Here is a 15,302-nt window from a genome sequence, read left to right on the forward strand (position 1 = left end):
AGTGTACGCTCCCTGCCGTCTGTATACTGTATGTATAGTGTATGCTCCCTGCCGTCTGTATACTGTATGTATAGTGTATGCTCCCTGCCGTCTGTATACTGTATGTATAGTGTATGCTCCCTGCCGTCTGTATACTGTATGTATAGTGTATGCTCCCTGCTGTGTGTATACTGTATGTATAGTGTACGCTCCCTGCCGTCTGTATACTGTAGGTATAGTGTACGCTCCCTGCCTACTGTATGTATAGTGTATGCTCCCTGCCGTCTGTATACTGTATGTATAGTGTATGCTCCCTGACGTCTGTATACTGTATGTATAGTGTATGCTCCCTGCCGTCTGTATACTGTATGTATAGTGTGTGCTCCCTGCCGTTTGTATACTGTATGTATAGTGTATGCTCCCTGCTGTGTGTATACTGTATGTATAGTGTACGCTCCCTGCCGTCTGTATACTGTATGTATAGTGTATGCTCCCTGCTGTGTGTATACTGTATGTATAGTGTACGCTCCCTGCCGTCTGTATACTGTATGTATAGTGTATGCTCCCTGCCGTCTGTATACTGTATGTATAGTGTACGCTCCCTGCCGTCTGTATACTGTATGTATAGTGTAAGCTCCCTGTCGTCTGTATACTGTATGTATAGTGTATGCTCCCTGCTGTGTGTATACTGTATGTATAGTGTACGCTCCCTGCCGTCTGTATACTGTAGGTATAGTGTACGCTCCCTGCCTACTGTATGTATAGTGTACACTCCCTGCGGTCTGTATACTGTATGTATAGTGTACGCTCCCTGCCGTCTGTATACTGTATGTATAGTGTACGTTCCCTGCCGTGTGTGTATACTGTATGCTCCCTGCCGTCTGTATACTGTATGTATCGTGGATACCTCTCACGTGTTTATATTCCTTGTGGATTATCCTTATATTCCGCGTACACACAGCTATACACCGTTATTGTTTACATAGGTCTCATCCATATGGGTAATGCCATCACTCCCTATAATTCTCCTCTGATCCCTACACTGGGGGTTTTGCCTCCTCACACGTTTATGGTGCGGTCACTTCTAGGACCTGCTCTGTTCTCTAACACTGAGTGGCTGTGACTGGAGAGATGGCTGCCCACTTGGCCCGACTGCCACTTGGTTCCCTCTACAGTCATTTCTTTGGTAATATTGAAAACTTCCAACTAAGTTTTTTGGAACTCCCATAGAAATGAATTGAGAGAGCGCCGTACATGTCTGAGCACCTCTCCATTCTTGGTGGCCATTGATAAGTGAGGTCTCCAACTTACTGTTCTAGCAATCGGTGGGACCATGTTAATGAAAACATTGACAACTGGGTGTTACCAGTTGGAGGAGGGGGTTGTCCTACACACGCCCATGGTTTCCAGTCAGCGCTGACATCATCAGAGACACTTCTTTGACAAGGGGGATGCTAACACCCAGTTGTCAGCGTATTCATAAAATTACCATAGAAGTAACCATGTACTATAACAATGCGTACCTATAAGAATATATTTTATAGGAAATTTAAAAGTTAGGAGTGGTGGAAAAAACTTCTTATTTATGGAGGGTCCTACTATAGGGCTGGAAAAGTGCTGGGCACACACAGGGAAAGCAAATATTTGGTGGTATAGAAGGGGCACCTACCTATTCATTGTATCTGTCTTGTGTTACTGGAGAGAGTGATGAGGTTATGGCGGAGTACAGTAAGCTGTAGTCTGCGGAGAGCAGCTGGATGGCAGTGGCAGGGCATGGAGCTGCCCAGTGCTCTTACTCAGTGGCCTTTACCCATATATGAAGGTTATGTGTGTTCACCTGGTTGTACATGGAAAGTGTCAGTTATTACATATACATAACCGTATGAGGTTCCCATGGTGAGGGTCTGCTGAGCTCCCCTTTACATGACAAAACAGAAGCTCCCACCACCACTTTGATGCTCTGGTTAAGCTGTATGAGGGCTCCGACTGTGTTACTATTTACGGACCAACTTAGTATGGTATGTCTGGCAGAGAAAGGGCACTGTCATGTTATTCCCCTGGTACATGTGCGTGGACATGCTGATATGTCAGTCACTGCTCCTTGGGCCAGTGCAGATTCCTATACTGCTATGATGGTTACGTGTAAATGCAGCATGGATCTTCAGCAGTTCATTCCAAGCTGCATTTCACACACAGCAGATTTTTGTTGAAAAACGTTTGCAACTGTCCAGTGTCTTGCCACCATAAGAACTCGCGTGAATGGAACTGAACTGTACTGGTAGAGAATCCTGCAACAAAACATATCTCATATGAATATCCCGTTCAGGTAGTCTTGGTAAGTCATGACACATCAGCAGCAAATTTTTTCGAGGGTTTCCAGACGTGCCCTTGAAATGAATTTGCTTGTGCTATGTGTTCCTGTGCCTGGTACCGCAGCTCGGCCCTGATCAAAGCCGTGGCACATTTCTTGGCAGTATTCCTGGAACTTACTTGTATAAAAACCTATGATAGTGCTTAATGGCGATGAGGGAAATGTGCCCAAGTATGACAGGTGTATGTTGTTTGGCAGCAGGGCTGGGTTTGGGTTCACATATTTTGGTTCCTAAAGCTGCCTACTATTCTCTATAAAGATTAGACTCTTACAGTTTTGTGGCTGGTCAGTCCATGGTGACTTATTGGTTGTCTTGGTAGAGGTTGGTGGTCTACAAGCCTGAGTTCACATGAACACAAACACTTAACCCCTAGGGATGTGTCAGACCCCCATTCATCAAGAGAATGGAGGACCTAAAGTCCTCTTGAAGTCTTCATGTGAATGTGCTCTTGTGTGGTCTGTGCTCCATTCACTTCCATCCAATCTCTGGCAGACTTGTAGGAAGCATTGCTATTGCTTCAATCACAGGGAATTTCAGGCCCTGTTTCCTGGTTGTTGGGGGTCCCCCAGTGGTCTGGCACTTCTCCCCTATCTGGGGGGTATCTATTGGTAATGGCACAGCTCCTTTAATGTTCTTCACACGGCAGATTATAAAAGCAATGGGGGCTAGTCATGTGACTCTGTTTGCCCATTTTCATCGCCCTCTAAATAGACTCAAGTGTAAGAAGGATGCGTGAAGATGGGTGCTCCATGGAGGCAAGTCAGGCCTGAAAAACGGACAGTTTCATCCATTTTTAATGGATGATTTGCATCATGGTCATGTGAATAAAGGCTATTTGCAGCTTTTGGTATCTCCTATTGATTTTGTGCTGGATCGGTGTGTGGTGACATCAGTAGTGATCCTTTTTAACCCCTTCTTTCAGTACATCATATACTGGAAACTGCATGAATTCACTTGAATGTGAGCGGAGTTGCAGTAACCAGGCACAGCCACTACACAGTGTGTGGTGCTGTCAGCTCTTCTATTCCCGATGCTGTGGTTGCTGATATAACCTGTCCTGGCACCCCCACAGGTCAATAAGTAGCTAAATTCTGGAAAACCCCTTTAACACTTGCCCTTGATCACTAGCAGGGGGCAGAGTGTCTGCCAGAATTGTGTCAAAAATAAGTAGCAAATACTAATGTCTGATACAGCTACTTCTATGTAAAGTTATAACTACTAGATGTCCGGGGGACTAAAACAAAATATTCCACTGACCCTTGGTTAAAATGGATGGGGACAGTAAAGAGTTAATATATACAGAGCAGTGACCCGTACCCACCCGCTGGTGTCTATGATGACTGGTGTATGAGTGGCTCATCCAGAGCATTATTAAGTTTTGGGTGACTGATCACGGTCATTTTATTAGTGTGAATGTGCGGCTAAAAATGGTACCAGAATGTGCCGGTGCAGGGGTCAGTCTCTGCAGTGACTCATCTGTATGTTTAGTGATCTATGACAATAAGTGTCCACATGACTGGACTACATTGTCCCTAGACTACACTAAGAGTCTTCAGTAGTTGATACATTTTTTAGGCTAAGGCCCCATATTGCAGAAACGCAGCTTTTTTTTTGTTGCAGATTTTGCTGCGGCTTTTTGAGCCAGAGTCAGGAGTAGATTAAGCAGATGGTAGAAGTATAAGAACTTCTTATATATTTCCCATTTCTATAGTAGCCATTCTTGGCTTTGGCTTAAAAAAAAACGCAGTAAAATCTGCAACTACAAACACTGCATTTCCGCAACGCAGGGCCTCAGCCTTAATGGCTAACTAATAATGATGATGACGGATTACAAGCTTTGGAAGCTCTCAGCTTCTTCCTCAGGTAAATGTAATATTTCCTACCCACTGGCTAACACGGTACAAACACAAACGCTTTCCTTAGACTACACTGGTTATTTTTGGTAACTTCTCCATGCAGAACAGGGCATACAACTTCCCAATTCTCTTGATCTATTTTCACCTAGCTTGCCTATTCCTGGACAGGGGATAACTTGCCCACAAGGCTAAACCCCTTTCATTTTGCCATACACTTAAAATGAGTGTGGACAAAACCAACGGACCCTGGAATCTGTATGGTGCTATATCAACGGCTACAGTCAATGCTTTAGGGGTAGCATACCATCCTACTACGGCATCTGATGAAACATGCTACAATTTGCCATATATAAAATTAGATACCTACAGAGGTGCAGTAGGGCCCTATCAGAGTCTGTATAGCTCCATATAGCTAAACGGCTGTAATATATTGCAGAGCTGCCATATACCGTAGTCATGTGGATGATGCTTAACATGGGTGACCTGCCTTTCCGTGATCTGTTCTTCAAGGGAATGTCTTGCATCTTCTCAGAGTTTGTATAAGTACAGTTATTGTATTACACAATAGTCGGCTTGGCAGGGGAGTCTCTGCAGAAACTCTGGATGAGGTTTTACTTCTGTTTTAATGATAGTCTCTGGAGAAATGAAATACCAACTTCTATTCCATACACTGCCTCCTCCTATGGCAGCCACACCACAAGTGCCATTTACTCAAGGTGTGAAGGACTAAAATAAGTGTTCAGTGTAAGTTTAGCAAGGTCTGTGGCTTGGGAAGAACATACAGGACTCTGATAGTCACACAGTACTCTGCAGAAAATCTCTGTTTTGCTCTAAACACTTTCTGTTGACTGTCAATTTCTTTAATCCTTTTTTTATTTAGTTGGTATACATTGCTGTATTTTCATGTATATCTCTAGAATGAAAGCCACATTGTCGCGGAGAGGGATACAGTCGTATGACAGCCAAGTCATCATGCACGTGACTTGTTCAGTGTAGGATCTGCTCCTATAATGTCATATAAAAATGAAAAAAACTTCTATCACAAAGTAGTTATTGTATCTGATTTTATTAGTAAAAAATAGCTTTCTATATTCTTTCAAGTGTGTCCAACTTTTCATGAATAAATAGTACAGTTGAATATAGATACTAGCATAGAAGTCTATAGAGAGGGGAGGAGAAGGCTGCTGGAAAAGGCACAGATACAGAAACTGCTGAGGTCTGCTACACATGGTAATGATGATGGGTGTTTTAACTCTACTACATCTTATTAAATAATCTAGCAATGTGCAAAATGAACCAATAAGTCAATTAAATAGCTGGTTACAGCCTCCTCTTTCCCTCTCCATAGACTTAAATAGATGAGGCTGCATACAGATACGGATGCTATTAGAGATGAGATTCTGAGTGAAGGGAAGGAGGAGGAAATGACGTAATAAGTGGAGAAGGAAACCTATGTCTTTACTATGTGTTATAAAGTTTCTGATATTCACCTGTACTATTCCGTAAAGTGGTTTTATAACGGAAGGTACGCTTTAACTCCAAGTCTCTGCAGCATGGGTTCAGTCTAAATAAATTGTTTGGGCGACTGACTCCTAAGACTAAAAATTTAGAAGGGAAATGATATTTTAGGGTCACATTTGCAACCACACATTTATTATCTGGAACTGAAACCCCTTTAGCCCTGGTAATCTTGTTGTTGTGTATCCACTGGATAGACCTTCGCTGATCTAAAAGTTATCACTTAACAGGTTCCCCTAGCAGCGAGACTGCGGCCAGGAGGCATTGAAATGGAGCAGTGGTCATATACCCACTCTCCTGCTCCATACACTTCTATGGGACTGACAAAAAAAGCCGATTATCATGGACAGTATTACCGAAATAAAGGTAACACCATCTAGGATGACCTCTCGTCGCTTGAGATACTCCAAGGATAGAGCTATTCTTCCCATTCCATCCTCTTCTGGCTCATAATGAGAAGTGGAGGTGCCCAGTGTTGGACCCCCATTTATATTGTTTACCTGGCAATCCCATTCAATCCCTAATTTATTCTGAAAAAAACCCAAAACGTGTTCCTTTATGGTATACAGACTCCATATAATACACTATTAGTAGCACTATGGCATGTTACACGTAATGTTCTGTCACTCTCATTGACATGATAGCTGTCTGATATATTCTTCAATATTGAAGCGTTGAAAGGAGAACAATAAAAGCTCTCCTAATAAACGATGAAAGCTTTAATACCGCAAATGTATTGAAATGAGTTGTGACTAATGCTATGTCAGTTAGACGCTGATGGGAGCACTTACCAGATCTCATATATGCTTATGGTGAAGGCCAATGTGATCCTTTTTTGTGGGAAGTCATAAAAGGGTCCTTGTGGTGTGTGGAGCCTTTTATGACTTATACGAAGCCACAGAACAGATGTGCTCAGGTTGGGGAAGATCTGCGTGGATGAGCAGATGGTGCTTTAGCTTTCCTACCGTATACTCCTGGTTCAAGCCCAACAAAGACAGAATCTACATAGGGTTTGTACAGACTACCTTCATATGGGGCACAAACATTAAGAGCTCACATGTTTTTTTAGTGCATACCTAGATTTGCAAATGGTGCATGTATTATTTTACATATCACATACTGTAAATTGTGTCCTTAAGGGTAACCTGCCAACACAGAAGCTGCTTTAACACCACTTTACATGCTTTTGTATATCTGGTTTGTAACATTGCAAACATAACTTTCTTATGTCAAAGTACAATGTTACTGTTGAGAAAATGAACTTTGGTTCCATATGCTAATGAGCTGTTTGGTGCACTCAGGGCGGGGCCACACCTGCTGGAGCGCCATCTCTTGTCATTGCTGTTTTTAGGACATGTCAACATGTTGTCCTTGGTGTTTCTAGTTGTCCAATGAGCATCACTGAAGATGATAGTGACATTACATTTACTTTATTCAGGGAAACTTGTGAGCACTATGAACGTATCCAGAATTAGAGAAGCAGTCTCATTAATCATCAAAAATCCTGAAAGGCTGTTAATAGGGGTAACAGTAACTTGCTGTGTTTCTAGCTTAAAAATCCCAATTTCATCATCTTTGCTTCCACATGTCCTCCTCGCTCCTGCTGCTTTTCCTGATTGTTGGCAGTAATTCTGTTTTTCCAGCTGAAAATAATCTATTCTTACTTTCCCATGAATCTTTACAATTCTAACTAGGTGAGAAGGAGTTGTCTCCTCAACTATACTGCCCTGCAGCTGCCGAGACTCCGCTCCTCCTTGACCAGCAGGACACAAAGCTGTTTCTTACTGACCGCTCTACAGTGCACAGAGCCATGACTTAGCATACATGTCCATCCGGCCGAAGCACATAGGTGGACGCGCACATCGCAGTAGACGTGAGTGCCAGGTGGCACCATACTAAATACATTTGTGTTCACACGTTCAGCATTTGATAAGGATATAGGCACATTATTTTTTTTCAGCGTCCATTTTGAAAACAATGGGAGGCAGATTTTGGGCGGAATCTGCCGTGGATTTTGGGGTGGAGTGCGTTGCAAATTTCGCCATGTAAATTTAGCCCTAGAGGGAAAATCAGCATTTGACTCCCATTGAAATATATGCAGACCCTAATATGTTCAGTCTATAGACAGACGACAGCTCAGCTTGGGTGGACATGTTAACAGCCATGACCCAGAAAAGTAAAAAGTGATGAAACCACATGTGATGTAACACTGGCACCTTAATGCTTTTCTGCAGTTTCTTGCCCATGCTGAAGGGTTGTACTGTCCTGTGAAATGTAAAACGCCCAAACATGGGTGTAGTTCTGTAACCTCCTTCAGTTCTTTGGAAGTGTATGTGAAATTCTCCATGAAAGCGAATGTGACCTTATGCTCTACATTGGAGTCAGTCCAATATGGATACGTCGACATCTGCCTTAGGAATTTCTACTGCAAAGTCAAAAATGTTGGACAGAAAAGTACAGCACACTGCATTGGCTTGTCCAGTAACATGTGGTCCTTATAGTAGTCCCTATTACAGTCTATGGAGTTTGTGCTATTGGTAGAAGTCATGTCAGGGACCAGCAAATACTATATTGTTGTTCTCCTATGTCTGAGCTCTCATAGAACAAGGGGAATAACCAGAGTGTAACTGCAAAAGGACTATGTTCAAGCTGTCTTATCTGCAGGGAAAAATAAAACCAGGATTGTGCAATGTAGAAATGCATTATATTGCAGAAGTATATATGTCTGTAATAGCTGTAAGCCACAGAATAAAGCGGGTGTATTATCTAAACTGAGTGGTAGAAACAAATCTGAGTGATTTTTGTTGCAATTGTTGCAGATTTCTCAAGCTATTGTATCGCAGGTCAACTGGCGCTGTAGATTTTAGTTGCAGCCTGTGGATGAGATTTATAGAAATTTCATCCACTTTGTTGCTGTTGTACAGTATATCACATCAGCTTATCCTCCATAGAGAAGTCAGTTGTAGCATAAAAAATGCCGCTTCTGTCTGCCTTGTTGTTGAAGCCCTGCATTCCACATGACCGCCGACGCCAGGTTCACCCTAGCGTTTATCTCTCCCTTGTTTGGGTCCACATCTGGACCTGAAAGATGGAAAGCTTACCCGCTAAAAAAGCGGTTATCTACTCGGGTCCGCTAGGAGTCTGTTGGGTTTCCACTGTTTTTTTTTTTTTTTAAATCAGATGATTTTTATTAACAAATTTTTCTTAACATAAAATCAAACAATCAACAAAACAACAGCAACACAATAACAATTCAAAGTAAATATGGAGACACAATCCGACACATAAAGAGGGAGGGGGGGGGGGGAAAGTCCATTAGGACCCCCCGCTAAATCTCCTGAACCTCCTTTGATTTCCATGTAAAGAATAGCATTCAGGGGATCAAGGAAACAGAGAAAGTTGAAGTGAGAGATCTGTTCCTAATCAGAGACGGGGAGGGAAGGCCAGGTGTGTCCAACCATGCTCCCCAAATTTTTTCAAATTTAGTTTGGGCTTTTCTCTGTATATATATGCCCCTCTCCAGCCTAATAGTATTATTAACTCTAGATATCAATTCCACTAGAGAAGGAGGACTCGGGTCCAACCAATGATAAGCAACCAATTTTCTTGCCTGGTATAAAACCCTGGACAACCCCATAAAATCCGGGCTTTTCGTGTCCACACCCTCCCCCAAAAGACCTAGGAGGCAAACTAATTGTGATTGCAGAAGTGCGGGTTTCCACTGTTTGATACTGAAATCGTTGGAGATAAAAGTTTAGAGGAATTTGTGGCGGAGGCTCCAACGCAGAAGTGACCCTGGCTTGAGAGACCGACCAATCAGTGGTCGTTGGTGTGGGACCGGTGACATCACTCACATTTGTCACCAGTTTTTTCTTCCAGTGACTGCTGAAGCCATTGATGTCAGTGGTCACATGGGGTGAAGAGTTTCCGGCGACAAAGGCACTAGACTGGATGGTGTGTATGATTTTTGTGTTGCACTTTCCCAGCCTCCACTGTGGTTTGTCCAATTCATTGTCTTGCTGGATTTTAAAGTTCAATAGATTTGGAAAGATTTGTGGTGTAATCTTCAGGATGACAGGTTTTCAGAATAATACACAGAATTTTCAAAAAATCTTTTTCCTGTTTGCTTTCTACGATGATTGAGATGGAACAGAACAAAAACCCCAGCGGTGCGATTTCAGAGTAATATGCAATTTGATAGCTAATCCACTTGAGATTAGTGCCCGGGGATTTTCCTGAAGGGTTTATATTTAATCTGATTACTTTATATTTGTTCCCTGGAGCCTGTTAATGGAGGTATGCATATATTAATGAGCGGTCCAATACTCTGTATATACTAAAGCAAACCTGCTGGAAATAGAAGTTCTCTAATGTTATTATTGGAGCTACTTCCCTTATCTCATGAATGTGGCAGAGCTCAGGGGCTAGGTAGGCTGTGGCTGGAAATTTACAATTTCCTACTAGGGCCAAACTTTTTTTTTTTTTTTTTTTCTGTCCATGAAAGGTCTTGTTTTTTCTCATGATCACTTGGTGTGACATACCTATAAGGCAGTTGTAGTACGGCCATACAATGTACTAGTAGTGCAGGGCTATAGCTGAACTCATGGCAACCTGCAAAACCATGTGGCCAGTAATCAGAAAGTTATCTGGCCCCAAACTGATTTTTTTTTCATACAGATGACCTATCCACAGGACTAATGAGTATTCTTCCTTTGGATATATGCAGTAAAGTTGGCGGTAGAATATTTACCATTTTCAGACTGCTGGGTATTACAGAATGGCGTGTCTATGCCCAGCCTTGGATTTTACACACACAGCAGTTTTCCCATGTTCTGCTGAGTGAGGATGATGCCTGACATCCCAAGTAAAGCCCTGTGTGAAAACTTGGATAGAGACCTAAAATACGTCATTGCAATTCAGTACCTTAAATAAATGAAACAATGGAAACCTGCTGGCATGAATAAAAGGGACTCTAGAAACCGATGAGAGTATTACAGTAATGTGAACATCCAAAAATATAGTACCATGCAAGTGAATGGGGTGATAGAAAATCCCATTAACAACATATGGAGATGTATCGGTAAATCGGCACATACAAATGTTGCAGAGTTATCCTGGACTTCTGCTATTGGTTAAACTGCTGCAGTGTGATAGATCATCACAGAAGGCAAAAAACAAACAAACAATGAAAAGTCATTGGAAAGACATCTTTTATTGTTTTTCTTGTTTTCTGTGATAAGATATCTCGCCGCAGCAGTTCAAGAAGTTTGGGTTAAGTTCTGTAAGAGCATGCTGACGCAATGTAAGTTTTATAAGACATCCACAACAGTCTTATAACACATTTCATCCCCCCCCCCCATTAATGGTAAAACCCACATGTTCATTTGTAGACAGTGCTCCAAAAATAAAATCTTGATTAGATTTCTGGTATTCCTTTCTGTAAGACTTGTGACCTCCCTGAAAACCCTTGCTGCTCTTATGCAAGTAACTTATGATACACTTCACATTAGCCAATAGTATTTGCCTCATAATCTGTTTTCAGTGTGATGTTGTCCGTTGGGGCCTGTGTGACTTGTTACTTATTTGGGATGTTTCTTGTACCAATTTTTGCTTCGCCAAAAATAAGTTTCATGCCCTGCCATAGGTTTATAAGGTAAAATAGTGACACTTCCCACCATACACTGTCAAACAACTTCTGTTTTTCTGGCACCACTTGCCATTATTGTTGTAATATACTCTATTAGCTGATTTTTGCTCCTTTTTGTGAAATCCTCTGCTGTCCCTTCTATAGTCTTTCCCTTGTTTCTTTCACATCTTCTCACTTGAGTTTGGGGGTATACAGGTTCTTGTATAATGTAGGGAAACTGAGGCTGGGGTGAGGTCATTTCGAACAGCATGGTGGCTCAGTGGTTAGCACTGCAGCGCTGGAGTCCTAGGTTCAAATCCTGCCAAGGGCAACATCTGCAAGGAGTTTGTATGTTCTCCCCGTGTTTGCGTGGGTTTCCTCCGGGTACCCCGGTTTCCTCCCACACACCAAAGACATACTGATAGGGAATGTAGATTGTGAGCCCTATATGGGACAGTGACTGACAATATCTCTGGAAAAGCGCTGCAGAATATGATGGCGCTATATAAGCATAATAAATAACAGTTACATCTAGTATGATATAAAACTTAACAGTGGTTTCATAAGAAGAGATTTTCATCCATCATAAGATGCCAAGGTTTTGTAGTTTTACCTGTATTTTTTCCAGAGATATCACCAGTTGAAAATATAAATCACACAGCTTTTCAACTGGAGACATCTCTGGAAATATCGGTAGAACTGAGATCTTTGTGTTGTATGGAAACACTTTTTTAAAATTTTTTTACGTTTTTAATGTCCAGGTAGGACTGTTTGAAGTGACAATGTCACAAAACAGGTCTCTGCTGCTACTTCTGCTTGGTTGGGTTCCTCCAGGTCCATTGGACAACCAACTGACCGTTCACTCACGGCTTCATCTATTCCACTGCCGTTGACGTCTGCCATTGTCACCAGTTTATTACTTGTATTCACGTCTCCTTCAGTGGATTTAGGGTTATGGCTGATAAGTTTATAGAGACTGTAGCTTTTTACTTTACCCACAGTGTAAATATTGGTAAATTTCTACTGATTCAGAGATACTAGGTAAAAGGCGCTTGTACTGAGAACTTGTGACCATGCTATGACCGTGCAGGCGCTGAGACGTCGTCTTTGCAGACTGTATTGGCAAATAGTAAGACATCCTGTTACAGAGAAGATTCTTGTACCTTCTTGCACTGCCTTTCATAAGTAACTGTTATTAGTAAAGGAGGCCAGCTTTGTTTTCGGAGAGGGGAAGTGGTGACCTATAGATAACCGGTGATACATGTATGAGAAGTAATCCACCCATGAATATATGACTTATCCCTGGAACGTAAAACGTCTTGGGATGCCATAGACTAAAGAATACTCATTACTGATCATCATTGTCGTCACATTCTTATATCCATGGAAGTAAAAATTTCCATTAATACCAGTGAGAACTTGTTCCATTGGTTGAAACATTTAAACTGGGCTTTTTGTAAAGTGTTCATTGTTGTCCTTAAGGAAGCGACCTTACAATACTTCTCCTATTAAGCTTGAGTCTCGTACATGACCAATACTTTGTGTAGTCACAGCCTTATTAGATATCTTCTTACAAAAAATCTCTCATCGGAATGTGCAGCCCTATGTAAAAATACAGTGCGGTTTGGGTTATGGGAACAGTGACATGGTTTGAGTTTGGTGTATTCCTGAGCAGAACACTCCCCTCCTCATCAGGATTGGCAGTCTATCTATAAGGAGCATAGCAGGCTGCTGTGAGTCAATGCTGAGAGGTGTGGGGTGGTGCTCTGCTCATGAATACACCAGACTTCTAAACTATGAATTTTTGTCTACAGACTTTGCTTCATGTATATGGAAAACACCAGTGTTTCTATAGGTATAATTGACATGCTGCTATTTACAAAAACGTGACGGTTTAAGCACGTCCACTACGGGTGTCTTTCTGCAATGTCTGAACGGGGTTAGGTGGCATCCCATCCACTTTGCAGGTCCTGTAACAGGCAGTGTTTTTTTTGCTGCGGGATTTACACTACATGGGACTTTAGACAGACTGTGATGGAGACTCCTCATGGTGCATCGGTTGCAGATGTTGACATAGCCATAGACAGTTGAGACATGTTGCAAATTTGTGATACTGACATGCTGCAAAAAAAAAAAAAATGAGGTGAATCTGTTTAAAATAAATCCCATCCATACACTGCGGGGACTAAACATTCAGCGCAAAAGGTTTTACACTGCAGATTTAGAAGGCGCAGTGTCTATTATTGCTGCAGTTTCTGAGATGTTTGCAACATTTTGGCAGTACAAAGGTCAAAAATTGCTCCAGGTGCAGGGGTTAAAGGTAGGTCCTCAATGGGATGTCCCGCAGTGACCACCAAGTGTAGCCTTAGCCTTATAGGCTTTATGGCATTACAGAAAAGGTGTTCTGCTTTTCCATCAGGAATCTCCCGGCTCTTGTCCATCAACTCTTTCTGAAATGACTGCTCAGTCTCATTCACTTGGAGGCTGCTATCCTCCATAACCTGACTGCCTTAGTGGCATTATTTCTGTAGAAAGCAGAACACTGACAAGATGATATAAGGACTGGTCTGTGGAGAGCTTTGCACCTATTGATATATAAATAAATAGGGTGGGCATGTGGGACTGCTGAGCCGTGCTGAATCATTGATCCCAGATCATTACTGAGTCTGACAACATGGAAAAGACTTACAGGAGCGGTTTTATATGTATATATCCCTATAAATGCTTTGTAACGGGATATAGGTGTTATAATGTCTATAAAATATGTTCCCTGTCAGACAGCACTTTATAACTAATACATAGCTAGCAGGTAAAAACACAACTATCCCCTCCATCCACTTCCCTATCTTTCACCCAGAAGGAGTAGAAGAGGAGCCCCAGCATTCCTGTTGTTTCTGTATATGTGCAGAGCTTGTTCTGGTAATGGGCATTTTGGATTGTCTATTTTTGGTCCCACGTAGCAAAATACTGCCGAAAAAATAAATAAATGGGTAAACAGATTATTTTTCATTACGTTTGTCTCTTGTATTTCCACAGGTAAAATTGACGTAATGTGTTTATTTTTTTTTTCCAAATGTATAATGATTCTTTTTGTAATGCAGCTTTTCCACCGCTCTATTTCCCCACAATCTGTGGATGCAATAAACCAGAATCTCAATCACTTTGCTGGTACCATAAAACAGCGTTGTTTACGCAGAAGCTAAAAAAAATGTCTTTGCAACACGGGGCCCTGGCCTTCACACTGACTGCAGACAAGATAAAATTGCAATTTTGTGGCACAGACAAGTGTAGTGGATCTATACATGTCATTTTGCAGATCTGTTATTTTGTGGGGGTGGGGGCTGATTTTTTAGAAATGTTTTTAAAGAAATGAGGTCATATAATGCCATGTTCACACAGCCCAAATTGGGGAAATCCTGCAATCCCTTTCATTTATTTTTAAGAAAATAAAGCCAAAAATCTGCTGCTGAAAATAAATGTAGCTAGTCAACGGCTATGTCAGTTCTATGCATTGCCAGTGAATGTTAACAAGTTCTTTTACGAATTAGGCACGGATGCTTCACCTTCATTTTGACAGAATCCTGAATGTGTGAACACAGCCATATGATTGTCTAAATATAATTCTCCATTGTAAGAGTTCAAGCGCAGTCTAAATCCCATGACACTAGAAAGCTGCTGTAAGCAAGACATTAGACAGTGGCTAATCTCAGTGGTACTACTAGGAACTGTGCGGCAAGGGGTCAAATTCTTGTGTTTGCTAATAGGTGTGTGTGCCCCAAGTCATTGCCTTGTGTGTACATGCACATTCCAGGAGCTGATGGTGTAGGTTGTGACCTGTCTGATGTAATGCAAACACATTAGTGGATTGTGATAGACCCGTAATTGGTGCTTGTTTAATACTAGTCTTTCAGTTCTTAAAGTGTAAATGTCTTTAAGGTTTTTTTTTTTTTA

General features: G+C 41.7%; 1 protein-coding gene across 1 annotated transcript in view; it reads left to right on the forward strand.

Moving 5' to 3' along the window:
* IPPK (inositol-pentakisphosphate 2-kinase) overlaps positions 1-15,302 on the forward strand; it is a 49,672-nt gene that overhangs the window by 1,154 nt on the left and 33,216 nt on the right. The gene's annotated exons all lie outside the window — the stretch shown is intronic.

Source organism: Leptodactylus fuscus, chromosome 9 (genome assembly GCF_031893055.1).
Source record: "Leptodactylus fuscus isolate aLepFus1 chromosome 9, aLepFus1.hap2, whole genome shotgun sequence".
In the NCBI taxonomy this organism is placed as follows: Eukaryota; Metazoa; Chordata; class Amphibia; order Anura; family Leptodactylidae; genus Leptodactylus; species Leptodactylus fuscus.